This window comes from Agrilus planipennis, unplaced genomic scaffold (genome assembly GCF_000699045.2).
Source record: "Agrilus planipennis isolate EAB-ADULT unplaced genomic scaffold, Apla_2.0 scaffold114, whole genome shotgun sequence".
NCBI lineage: Eukaryota > Metazoa > Arthropoda > Insecta > Coleoptera > Buprestidae > Agrilus > Agrilus planipennis.
In genome coordinates this window covers 522362-536400 of record NW_020442440.1, presented here as the reverse complement: position 1 = coordinate 536400, position 14039 = coordinate 522362, and positions in this window count along the sequence as shown.

The following is a 14039-nucleotide window of genomic DNA, read 5'->3' as shown; positions in this document are numbered from 1 at the left end:
TCTGAAACTGTATAAGTCAGTTCCGAAATTTGCAGACCGTCGTTGGCAGAAAAACCCCTACAATTTTGGAAAGGCGGCAGTTAGGGTCTCAACGAGGTTAGCCTCACTGCCTCGTGTTAGACCTCTTGAGATTGATCTATAAGGGACCCAAAGGGCATATAACGCCTTACTACATTCGCGCATGAAGTATGAAGGAGGAAAAATGATCGCAACCTGCTTTAAAATTATTTGGGAGAATCAGTGGGAGTATATCAGCCCATTAGCAGTTAACCACAAGTTTGTTTAAGTAATGTTCTTACATTTGATGTCTGTCTCATGAACTTCCACTAGACTAGAGTTTACAGGAGGCATGTATCATGCAGTGTGAGGATTTCACCTGACAAATGAAGGACATGAAGATGGAAGGATTTCTTCAAAGACTCCTAATAAGAGACCCCATGGAAGAAAGGATCTTTTAAAGCAAACCCTACAAAGAAGTGGGCAAGACCCACTATCCGCCTTACAGTGGTGCAACCATAGAAACTTCTGTTTGATCGCTAGTGGCTCATACTTGGAAATCTGACCATTTTTCCTAAAGGGAGTCACGTGCGGGATTTACAGTAACATGTGAATGAGGCAGGGTGAAATTTGCCCTTTGTGGGCTTCATATAGTTCAGCCTCATGGAATCCACACTAGGCAAAGTGACTAACCTGATAAGGACCCTAGTTGCCCCCTCTTAAAATCTTAGTCGGGCTTAAAGCACATGGTGGGATTGCCCAATTGTTTGTAAACTTATACATGGGTTGTTGGGCTTATGGGTATAAAATCCTTATTAAAAACACATAAGGCATATTTTGTGGGGGTCTCTACCGGCATAATCCTCATGTGCCTCATGAGGCACATACGTTGCGTGAGGCAAGCCTCCGGTAAATTCGACTTGAGTTGTTGGATAATATGAATCTTGAAAGCGAACTACATAATTTTCGAGAAAAAAACATTTTTTGGTGTTCATTCCTACCAGGCAGTAAGGCAGGTGGACTGTTTCCGGAGGATGGAGTGCATGGAAATTCCTTTTATGCATATTTTTGTCAATTTAGGAGAGAAATATGAGCCGGGCGAACTGTAGAAAAGTTTGCCTAAGTAATGTAAGGAAACCAGAGAAAATCACGGACCATCAGAGCCGAAAAAGGCGGTCAAATTTTATTTTGTATTTAGTACGAATTCTTTATAAATAAAAGAATGTTTTTTGTTTTAACTTTAATAATAATTTACAAAATAAGTTGTGCTTGGAGTTACTTATTAGTGTCCACAATAATTTGTACATTATTAATTTAATCTTTTTATATTATAGATAAGGCGCGATATTCTACAAGTTAGGCGATCGGATTGGTAAGTAAGCTTTTCTCTTTTTAATACGGTCTATGTCTCACTGTGATCAAATATATTGATCCAAAAAATGATTCCTAAAGCTTGATTCTCACTATCAACTAGTCTAAGGAAGGCAGCCGTCCGTCAGGTGTCCGTCAAAATATTGTTTAGTTTAATAAGTATTGTGTATTCACACTATCCGTATATGTCACGGCTAGCTCACGGATATCTGCCTGTAACCGATATTCCAGGAGGGAATACTTTGACGCGACGGTACCTGTTGTGACGGTCATTGATGTTAATATAATAATAATGCAGTCAGTTTGTTGTATTAGGTAAGTGAAATCATTTTAATTGTCGCAAATTTGCCGAAAGACTTACAGTCATCTGACGGGCGGTTGCTTGCCGCCGTGTAGACGGCTAGTGTGAATCAGCCTTTACGCTGCAGCATTCTTTTGTTTATGACAACGTTGAAGGTAACAATTATTTGTTATTCCGATTAGTTCTTTCTCTATGGGCGGTCTTTATGTTACAAAGTAAAAGGCCTGTAAGCGCACCTACTTAGTACCTATAACGTGTATTTGTCTATATATGAGATCGGGAACTAGAGTCTCTTTGATCTATTGCGAATCTCTTTGAAGTTTCGAATGACTTCTCGGTTTCGTTTTAACATTGACGCTTCGACATTATTAGGGGACCTGTTGAAATTCTCGTCGGATAATCGCATTGCTTCTCATTTTATAATCATGACGAAGATTAACTAAACATTTTCAATGATAATTATGAATCTTAAACTTACACACACGTTAATAATGCATTTTTTTGAAAAATAATAGTTTTAAGCTAAATTTATAGTACATTTAGGTAATATTTTTATTTATTTAGATGTCAAATACTAGTTTATAATGATTTTTCTGTTCAATCTTTATATACGTTCTATATTGAATTTTGTTGTTTCATTGGGGCATGAACAAAAAGGAAAAGGCATTACTTGATTTTAAGTTTGATATTTCTTTTAAGGCTCAATTTTGTCACTAAATTTAAGGTATCGTTCAAAAAGACACCAAAATACAATCAAACCCTACAATAATAGACAACGTATTCTGACGATGCTTAGAATAGTGGGTAGGTACTGAAGCATAAAAAAATAAAAATTTTAAAAGTCAAATAATTATATTTGACATAGCGATCAGATGATTAGTTTGGAAAATTTCAAAGAAGCGCGTGGACGTTTTTTGAAAAAGGAAAAAAATTGGGTCTCGCATCGAAGCGTGTCGTAACTCGCGGACTATTTTTCGACCTATCCATCATCATGTTTAACGCGGGTCCATCATGTCAACGACGGTCGTCGACAGATCGTTAAAGTGGGTATTTGAAACACAAGCGCGAACGGTCGACAAGTGCGCTAATATGACAAAGTGTTCCGCCGCTAGACAGCTCCGACACCGTATCATCTTACTACTTTTATTTCATTTAGAATAAGGTACAGTGCGAGGAGCATCATTCGCCGGTGTTTGAATCAATTTGATGATGAATATTTTGAATAAACCTCAAGCTAAATGATACCATATTGATCAAAAGACACTATGCAGTTGACAGTTNTCGTTAAAGTGGGTATTTGAAACACAAGCGCGAACGGTCGACAAGTGCGCTAATATGACAAAGTGTTCCGCCGCTAGACAGCTCCGACACCGTATCATCTTACTACTTTTATTTCATTTAGAATAAGGTACAGTGCGAGGAGCATCATTCGCCGGTGTTTGAATCAATTTGATGATGAATATTTTGAATAAACCTCAAGCTAAATGATACCATATTGATCAAAAGACACTATGCAGTTGACAGTTATTTGAATATCCACAATGAGACACCAAGGAACATAAGCAAACTCTCGTCCAGTCATTTAAAAAAATTGGACAATTGGATCGAAGAAGTGGATCCATCGATACTACGGTTTATAGCCAAACATATGTCACAATTGCAACAAAATACTTGACAAAAATAAGTCACGAATTAGCACCAGCTTTCACTGTTATTCGATTACAAATCACAGAGAGAATACTGCAATCTTTTAATGTGAGATAAGATTAAAAACCACTCAGTTATTTGACTTTGAATGGCAGTATCATTTATAGGTGTTGTACAGAAGGTGATAAATATCTCGAATAAACGGGCGATTTCAAAGTCAAATAATTCATTGGTATGTAAATGATAATTAATTTAATTTACGCAATTGTATTGCAAAGAACACACCCGAATATTGAAGGCTGAAGTCAAATCACATACGCCTTCTAGTCTAACGTTCTTAAAAAAGGTTGGACAATTGGATCTAAGAAATGAATCCATCGATACAGTGGTTTATGACAAAACAGTTGACAAATAGTAAAGTATTAAGTCAAAGGTTCACCAATTGATACCACATGATTGCTTTGCGATTACAAATCAATGATCATTGTTTTTCTATCGATTTAATATCATTCCAGAGTGAGGAATGGGTCGTTAATGAATATACCCAAAGACTCAAGGCTGATGTCAACTCACTTACACAAACTTTTCTCTAATGACTTAATTAAAGTTTCTACGATTCGACCGAGAACGTAAATCTTTCGACAGAACAGTTTATGGTAAAAGAGCTCAAAGTCTGTCAGTCAAGTATAAATCATCAAGTCAACAAAATATATGAAAAAAAGAGAAAAGTTGAACATTTGACACTCGCTGACATTTTAATATGATTAAAAATCATAGAGAGCATCGTTTCTCGATCAATTTAGCATCATTTAATGCCTACAATGAGACGGTAAACAACATACCCAAAAATTGAAAAACAAGTCAACTAACAGACGCAAACTCTCGTCCAATGACTTAATGAAATTGGACAATCCGACTGAAAAAGTGAGTCCACCGACAGAACGGTTTATGATAAATGAGCTCCAAGGCAGTCAGTCAAGTATAAGTCATCAAGTCAACAAAATATATGACAAAAAGAGAAAAGTTCAACATTTGGCACCCGCACACATTGTAATATGATTAAAAATCATAGAGAGCATTGTTTCTCGATCAATTTGGCATCATTTAATGACTACAATGAGACGGTAAACAACATACCTAAAAATTGAAAACAAGTCAACTCACGAACGCAAACTCTCGTCCAATGACTTAATAAAAGTTGGACAATTCGACAAAAAAAGTGAATCCTTTCTACAGAAGTTTATGGTAAAGGAGCTCATAGACAGTCAGTCAGGTAGAAGTCATCAAATCAACTGAACAAGTAAATCCATTGGTGCAACGGTTTTTGGGTAAGGAAATCAAGTCAGTCACGCAAGTACATAAGCCATTAAATCAACACAAAATGACAAAAAGAAAAAACAGTTTAGCATTTGACGCCCGCATACCTACACATTGTAATGTGATTAAAAATCTAAAAGGCTATCGTTTTTCGATTGATTTGACATAATTTATTGTCTATAATGGGATGGTAAAGAATATTCATAAAGTTTGAAAACTAAAGTCAACTCACGTAGATACGTAAATTTTTGTCCAATGACTTCAAAAAATTGGACAATTGGACCGATGAAGTGAATCCAGTGACAAAAAGGTTTATCAAAGAGAATTTTTCGATCGATTTGGCTTCATTTCATGTTTACAATGGGACGGCAAAAGGCATACCGAAAGATTAAAGATCGAAGTCAAGTCACAGTGTCAAACTTTCGTCCAATGACTTCAAGAAAAGTGGAACGATTGGACAGAAAAAGTGAATCCTTCAACAGAACTAAGTTTTCATAAGCACAAAGCACTTAAAAAAGTCAAAAGTTCACCATATAACACCCGTACACATTGCTATGCAATTACAAGTCAACCTTCAATCGATTTGGTATCATTTTGTTTGTTTCAAACAAACTGTAAAAAAGTTTGTGTCAGCTTGCTTACTCATACGATTGACCCATACGGTTCCTTTTAGTATTGTATGGATACTCATCATATTTTATGTACTTATTAACACTTACTTACTTACAGCGACTGTTTATTTATAACGAGAGGATATTTTGGGATGACAAATGATCCCTCAGTTCTCGGTTTACCGTTCATAATCCGTCTGTGACAATGTGTTCCCTTGCCCGAACGTGTTACTTAGCGAATGAACGACGTCTCGTCTAATTCTTGCGACGTCCGCTTTGATGCGTCGCGACGCTTATGACAACGCTCTGTGTTACGATGACGCTAGGACGTTTCGGCGATTTCTCTTTCGTTTTTTTGATCTGTTGACTTGATGTTAATATTTTTTAATGACGGTTGACGATTATGCAATTTCTCTGGATTTTCTTTTTAATTTTCTGATGGTCCGGAAACTCGCGTCGGTTTAGGAAAACTTCAATATTTTTTTTTTTTTGACGAAACGTTGCCATGTGACGATTTTCTTAGAAATGATTTCTTAATGCCAATCTTTCGGTGTTGAACATGAATAACATCCATACAGTAAATATGTACCTAGTTTTTAATTTTAATGAACATTTAGTTCAAAAATTTACGAAGAAGGGGTTGTCACACGTATCTCAAGAAATTAAGAAATAGAAGAATAACAATTCCTAGGCATCCTCAAGAATTCTGCACCACTATCACAATAATATTTTTTTAATTGACCATTTGGAAGGTTTGATCAAAGCGTAGGTACCTAATGGGAAGTAAATATTATTGAGAACGTATGGAAGATTAGGTTATGCAGAATTCAAAGTTTACCCGTCTTGTTTATAATTATAAACCATGTAATCTATGACTTTTACAGTGAAACTGATTAGTAATGATAAGTCACACCCTTAAAACTTTTTAGGGAATCCGCAGGACAAATTGATTATACCGTTTGAGTGTATGTTTTCTTGTGATGATTCTTTTACAAACGTATGCCTGAGGAGGCGATCGATAGGCCGGCACGTTTTAACCTTGGATAGGAGACAGTCAGGGTCATAAATCATACGCGGCGACTCGTGCGATAAAATAATCTTAGGTAGGAGAAATATCGGGAATGCTTCATTACTGTATAAATACGTAACAGTCATCCGATGGAAGTCAGTCGACTTAAATCAGGTTTCAATTTGTTAGAATTGTGACCTTGAAGAAATCTGCGCGAAGATAGAAAGAATACACACTAGGCGTGAGTAAGACAGAAATAGTTGGAACAAGCTTGAACGAACAGAGCTCTCGATGGGCGGTCCTAGGAGATCGGCTAGAACTGTACACTACTAGACGAAAATGTTTAGCAATTTGTTAAAACAAAAGTGTACATAAATTAATAATAGAAAACAAAGCAAAAGTTTTATAGATGTGTAGAACGTTAAGTTAATTCACTTGTTATTATTTTTGGCTAAATATGCTTTTGAATAAAGCATATTCTTAAATTTCAACGAGTCAGTTTAAATAATTTTGCAAATGGTACTGTACACTTTTGTCTAGTTCTCGCTCCATGATCGGTGTAGAAATGAGCTCCGCAGACAAATATGATTGAATTTGGAATTATGTTACGGCGCATCCTAATAAAGGGCTAATCAGTACCATATTGTAACACCCTATTAAATAAGAGTAAATTAAGTATATTTTTGGGATTATCCGCTCCACCCTTAAACAAAAGGGAAGAGCCTTAATGCTGTCTAAGCCGTAGTAGCAAATTCGTAGGTAGTTACATTAAGTCCCTTTTAAACCAAGATAAGCGTCGACGTCCTGGCGACAATCCGTGATCAAACAAATTAGTTATCGGAAGATCGCTTTCAATAGCGCGCGCGACGTTGGGCGTCGTCCTTTGAGGACGCCGCGGGGGGCGCCGCATCCATCCGTTCGAATATATTTGCCCGCCGGGCGACGCCGTCGGCACACGCGTCCCGGGCGACGTCTCATTGAAACGCAACATCGTCGAGGCGGAATCGACAATGTGATTTCGGCTTTGTAGCGCGAACTGTCAAAGGACCCGATATTTAGCAGTCCTGGTCCCGATTTTAAATTAAACCTCATTGTGAAATGCTTTTACTTTCAAATTTTACCACTATTGCAAAATGATCGAAGCAAATTCATGATCTCTTTCCTTCTGTATTATGTATGTTGCTTGTAGGGTAGTTTTTTTTTACAAATCCTTGTATCTTCATCATCATCATATGGTTTTCAACTCGAATTTTGGCTGGACACTTGTCTTTACTTCTTTTTGATTTCCATAATGTTCTCCTACTTTTACACTAATAATTATAAGTTTATTCTCATATCTGCTTCGTTATTTAAGTCTTATTTTAATATTTAATTTGAAATGCATGAGCAGAGTTCATTCCTTTAATACTTCAATTTTATATTGAAATTTTCACCCTTGTTTTGGGTACCGTTTGCAATAAAACTAAAAAGATATCTTTTTTGGACTTTTCTCCTGGAAGCGCACGATTTAAAAATGTGCCAAATTTTTAATTAGTTGTTAGGATTACTTTTTATTTATTTGTTATTGTGAAATCCCAAAACTGAACAAGTTCGAGTTGCCATCTGTTTACTTTCACTGTTAGACATTAATAAGTATCTACCTATTTTGAGAAGTCAAAACAGGTGTAAAACAAAGAAGAATCGTGTTGAGTTGTATAGAGGATTGTGATCAAACAGCTGACGATCGATTTTCGACCAAAAACAATTAGCAAACAGTAAACGGGTCAAAGACAAGTGATATTATCGCATTTTAGGTAGGCATGTCCCACGCCCCGTTCTTCCCGTTATTCTTCTAGGAACGACGCGCACAGGAAACCGTCGAAAGAGAGCAACTCTTTTTTTGTTCTCGATGACAAATGTACGCGACGAAAATAATAACTCTCGAACGTCTGTCTTTTTTTTTATTTGTTTGTTTGTTTTGTTCGTCATGATACACGATCTTCACAATTATCCGCGCTCTCGTCGAGTTTGTTTCTTTGCACGGTTTCTATTTAAATTGCCGTGAAAAATTGTGTCGATATTTCATTATAATCGGAGCCTGGTCTTTTTAATGTTCACGGGATCTTTGATGTGACGCCTTCTTGCTGTATGTAGTCCCTCTTGCTCTCTTTATCTCTCTCCCGTCTTTCTCTGTCACGTCGTATCGTATCTTTGGACAGCGAGAGAAGAAACGTTATACGTATCACGTGGCGGGCAAATTTATCGGGTCTAATGTACCTAGACAACGACCGCATTTACTATTTTGAAGGATGCTTGTGAGAAATGAGTCTTCAGCCGTACCCACTTCCGCCAAAGTGACGCGCGGACGCCTCGCATTCTTGAAAAATTGATACATTTTCACAACGACTACCCGCACTTATGAGCCGTAAAACTGAAATTAGCCAACACGTAATAAAACACTCGGTGACTCGGTTCTTCGACTTACAAATTGTTTTTGTACTTTGTATTTATTTCGAGAAGTGCAAAAAAACTATTCGTCGAAACAAAAACGACGAGCTCTATAGCAGATTTCGTACCGGTGGTCAATTTTATAAAAAACAAAGAAATAAGAAGTAGACCGTACGCATTTTAATATCTATTGACTTTAGGCTCTTTTTTCCCATTGGGAATTCTGGGCAAGTGCCCAAAGCCCCGCTATAGACGGAATCCCTTAGTTTATGCCAGATCCATCCACCAACCGAAATCCAGTATTTATTACCGAGAAATAGGTATATTTATTTTGAGGAAATCAACCATTAATTATAAAACAAAATAGAAAACATATTTCCAAATGTTGAAAGTGCATTGTAAATCTTTTTATGCTTCATGATAACTAGCAGCGCTGGGGAGCGCTTTTTTCCCAAATTAAAAAGAATAGAATACGAATGAAGAAGTACAACGCTTCAAGAATGATTGACCAGTATGTCGCTAATGTTCTTAGAATGTGACATGCTCAAAGACATAGAACAACTGATTCAAAACTTTTCAATAAACATAGAATTTAAGTACTAACCAATGAATGCTAAAGGAGTTACTGTTCCGAATTATATTACAATTATCTATTCATTTATTGTGATTGTGAAGAAACAAAAATGTTTTAACAAAATAGTCCTTTGTCAAAGCCGTAGGGGCCCCGTTATCCTTATGTGTTCAGAGACGGTCCTGACTGATCTAGATCTAACTTTGCTAATCGTACTTCCTGTTTCTGCTTTTTTCTAGATTTTCTAATATATTTGAGGAATCTCAGGGGATTCTCATGAACTCAATGAATTCGATACTTGTCTCAAAAATAATGCGGAAATTCAAAATCGAGTTGTAATTTCATACTTGTTCTGTCCAAATTTTTATATTCAGTGTTTTTTCGATATCTAAATCCTGGAAGAATCAGAGAAAAGTATGTACAGATTTCGCTAGACTTGATCCATTTCATCAATTCATGAGCCAGTAAACTGCATTCAGTGTTCTTGTATGTCGATTGAAACTTTTCGTTGATATTTTTTTTGTATCAAGAACTGATAGCTTGAACCTTCAAAGAGAAGTTTACATGCAGGGGTGCTTCTGTGAAGCATTGTATCAAAATATAGTTTAGGAAACATTTGTGATACCCCTGCTTTCATTTCATCTCTTCTCTAATTTGATGACCTTAATCTGATTTTGTTACTTTAGAACTAGGGATTCTATTGGAAAAGTCGTCAAAATTTGATTCACCAATGCGATAATTTAATACTACAATTCTGTTTTTTTATTTGCTTCTCATGGTAATTTATTACGCGATCGATTCCCAACAAACGGTTTTCACACACATTAATTTGTCATTTTTTGACAGTGTAACATAGCAAATGACTCCTGCGAAGAGAAGAGATGAGGACCATACATAGGCACGCAACAATTCCTATCAATCAGAACTCTCTTCTCTGTTCTCGTCTCTCGTAAGAGATCGGCAAAAAGCCAAGTCTTCTATCGGATCACGACGATGTTACAACAAAGACATAATAGTATAATGAACATCGGATCGGAAGGCTTAATTGGCACCATACACTTGGTCCGGCGATGCGAACAGAACGTCATCCGACCGATCCAGCAGCAACGGACATACAGACAGACAGACATACGGACGGACAGACTATATACACACACCGTCCAAGTGGTCGGCACTTTTGAACCATGCAAGTCATCACCGTTCGGCCACCGTTGCTTTTACTACCTATGCGACGAGGAGCAGCATCAAACATCATGCTGATTAATTTGAACAGATTTTGCTGTGCTCATCGTTAACAACCGTTTCGAACGAACCCTTAACAAATGATTAAAAAAGGAGAGTGTAACGGCGCAATCCTCATGGGTATCTATGAATGTACGATAAAGAATTAATGTGTTAATCGATGCCGTAGTTGTCACATAACAGTTCCAAATATATGGGATTAGAAGTTAATGGTTTTCGGAGATTTTTATTTATTTATGCCATGCCTTATTCATTCGTTCTGAATTTCAAGATCTTAAATTAGCAGGAAGTATTCCGTTTGGTTATTGTGGACCATTTGTGCCACAAAAAATGTATTTCAGGACCTTTATCTTTTTACGCATTACGTTGTGTTAGAAGCTTCAGTTATTAGCAGAACATGAAACCAAAAGCTTCATTATTTTATATTAGTTTCAACTCGATAACTTTAGTTATTCATAGGAAAACAGTGTTGACAAAGTGACCTTTTTGTTTCTTAATATGAGGCAACCTTCCACTATTTACTGGTAAATCTTTTTATGATTGTGTACACTTTCATGGTGTAATATGTCTATTTTACCTATTAAAGCAGATGTCAGCAAAGCTTTTTCCTATCCTCGGAAAGTTGAAATTCAACAAAACCTCTTGTCAACAAAATGAAACTATAGAAAATAATATTAATTTTAACGTAGGTTTCTCACAAAATTTATATTAAAAATCCTATTACTCTATCAAAAGATTGAAAGGGAGTAATCCACCCGAAAAGGTAAATTAAAACAAACGGCCTACAGCTCGATGATTACAAATGTAGCTCGCCCTCGCAACTGTTCGATCAGATAAATTGATTATAAATTGTATTTCAGTATTACACACTATAGATCCCCCTATATCATTAGTAACAGATAAATAGATTAGTTTATGATTAAATTAAACTGTAGCTGTTCTCCTACACAGTTGATCACGCCAAAGCGGCTTAAGTCTACTTAATCTTATTTGATTTGATCTGCAATTCAGTAAATTGTGACAGATTTTGCACAATATATCTTGAGTTCTTATAATCTACGCATTTAAAATACCAGCTTGATGTATGTTAACAGGAAAGGCAACTGATTTTTTTCATAAAGGCAATCCTTGAAGGTATTTCTTATGTAAGGGTAGTTTTTTTACGTTTTGTATCTAAGTTATTAGTTCTTTTTTATGTAATGTACAAAATATTCTGGGATCACACTGTATCAAAACATGCCTAAAGAGAACGTTTTGTCCTGAAAAGAAAAAGATAGAAGCGTTTGAAGTGAGAGAAGATGGAAGGATTTTGGATAGAAACAGTTATAAATGAGATAGTATTCCAAAAAGTAGGAAAACAGAAGGCGCTATAAAAGTCGATAGGAAAGTAGGACACCTTCTAAAACATGAAGAACTAGTTTGAGACATATAAGGGGCAGAAGGAGAAGCAGGGAGTGACACAGGAAAAACTTCTAGTTTACTAGAAATTCAGTTATTTACTTAGGATAGGCAAGAGTGAAAATGTGTCCAGCAGTTTTTGGAGTGATGTTTTTTTGATGACGTACCTCCACTCTTTCCTATCGTAAGCTAATCTTTGTATTTCCCTAAACCTAGAATATCCTACATCGCTAACAATTTGACTTTTGTCCTTATTATTTCCTGTATGTCTCTAACTAGCCCTTGAAGTCTGGGATGGTGTCCGACCAACCTATCTCTCCTATTTGTTATCGATTCCTATAGGGTCCTCTGTTCTCCTACTCTTTCGAATTAATACCTTCCCATTTCTATCCTCTATCTCCAGTATGTTCATCTGCCTGTAACACGACATTTCAAACCATTCTAACATTTCAACTCCGCTGCACTCACCGTCCGAGTTTCGCACTCGCACGGAGTTTTCAAATTAACCGTTCGCGAGAATTAAAAATGAATTATTTATGTTAAAGGTGACTTGATCCTCCGCTATTCCTTGTTTCATATCTCTACTGTTTCTCCCCGGGACTTTCTCTGTCTCGTATTTGTGGTTAAGTACCTTAAGCATACGATCTCTAACCTTTTGACCCGCATATCATAAGATTTTCGGCTGTATCTCATTTATAGTTGGCTCTTATTATTATCTAACTCTATGTCTTTTATTGCTAAAGTCAAACTATTTACTCATTAAGGGATATTCTAGTTTCATCTTCACACTGTCTTCTATTCCTAATAACACATCCTACTTTTAAAATACAAAACAAATTGCGACTATTCATTTAGACCAAACCTCGTATTGTCGTAATGTATCTTTGAATTGTTGGTTGGTTCTGGTGATGCTTAATAAATTTTCGGAGGTTATTTACGTTACTGTCAATGGATAATTCAATGAAATTTGCCATTCAGCTCCCCTATTTAGGCTATGATTATCGGGCTTGTATAAAGACCCTTTGATAATTTATTCGCTGCCATAAAGGCACCCCAGCTCTAACTAGGGTTAAAATTGTGGCGGTCGAAGTCAAATAGTTAGCGACTGCATCATTATCTTCTATCTCGTCGAATCCTTCCTTCTACTTGCTTGCTGCCTCTTCCACTGTAATCATTCGCCGCCGCGAAATGTCTCGCATTACGTCGTTTTGTCATCTGCATTTGACCGATGATGAAACATCATCGTACCATCGGTAATTATTTTATGTAGTTATACTGAGGGTAACGTTAAATTGGATCTAATTTTAAACTCAGTTAGTAAAAAACGTTAACGCGATAAAGGCAAGAAACGTTTGATGAAATTGTTTTTCTTGATGCCAAATTAGTTTATTCTTTAAAGATTTATTTTTATAAGAGATTAAAAACTAGTAACTCCAAATTTATTGTATACTCTCCTTTCAAATTTTTGTCGTAACATTTTTTTATATTAGTAATGAGTTCGAAGGATATGTAGGTACTACTTCAAAATTGTCAGTTAATAGTACCTTTTTTTGTTTATATTATATAAGAAAATTTTTTAGGTTGATAGAAAATTATTAAAATTCATGATCGGTGTTTGTTTTGTGTAGGTACCTACATAATATAAGAAAACTAGGCTTTACGTGTTAAAGATCATAGACGACCATATAAAACTAATTTTTATATCCCTCGGGAACAGTATTGTTTTTCTGGATAAAAAGTACCCTATATCCTTTTCTGTACTCTTGGTAATGTGTGTAGAAAATTTCATAATGATCTAATGAGTGGTTAAAGCGTGAAAACGTAACAAACAAACTCATATTCACATGTATAATATTAGGATTGTTAGGAGTTAGGATTGTTATTTACGATATTGCTTTTATACTTACCGTTTTGACGTCAATTACAAATTTTTGGGATTTCTTGCCCTTTGCCTTCGTTACATTCTACAGAATGAAACGCATCTACATGAAAATCAAAAATTTATATATTTTTCACAAAAGCTCGATTAATTTACAAATTGGTACAATTTACAATAGTACAGAGTTTTGGCTAGCTGAGAAACATGAATTGTAAAAGCGAAACTGCTGCGAGCGACATTTTTATAATCGGATAAACTTTAAAATATAT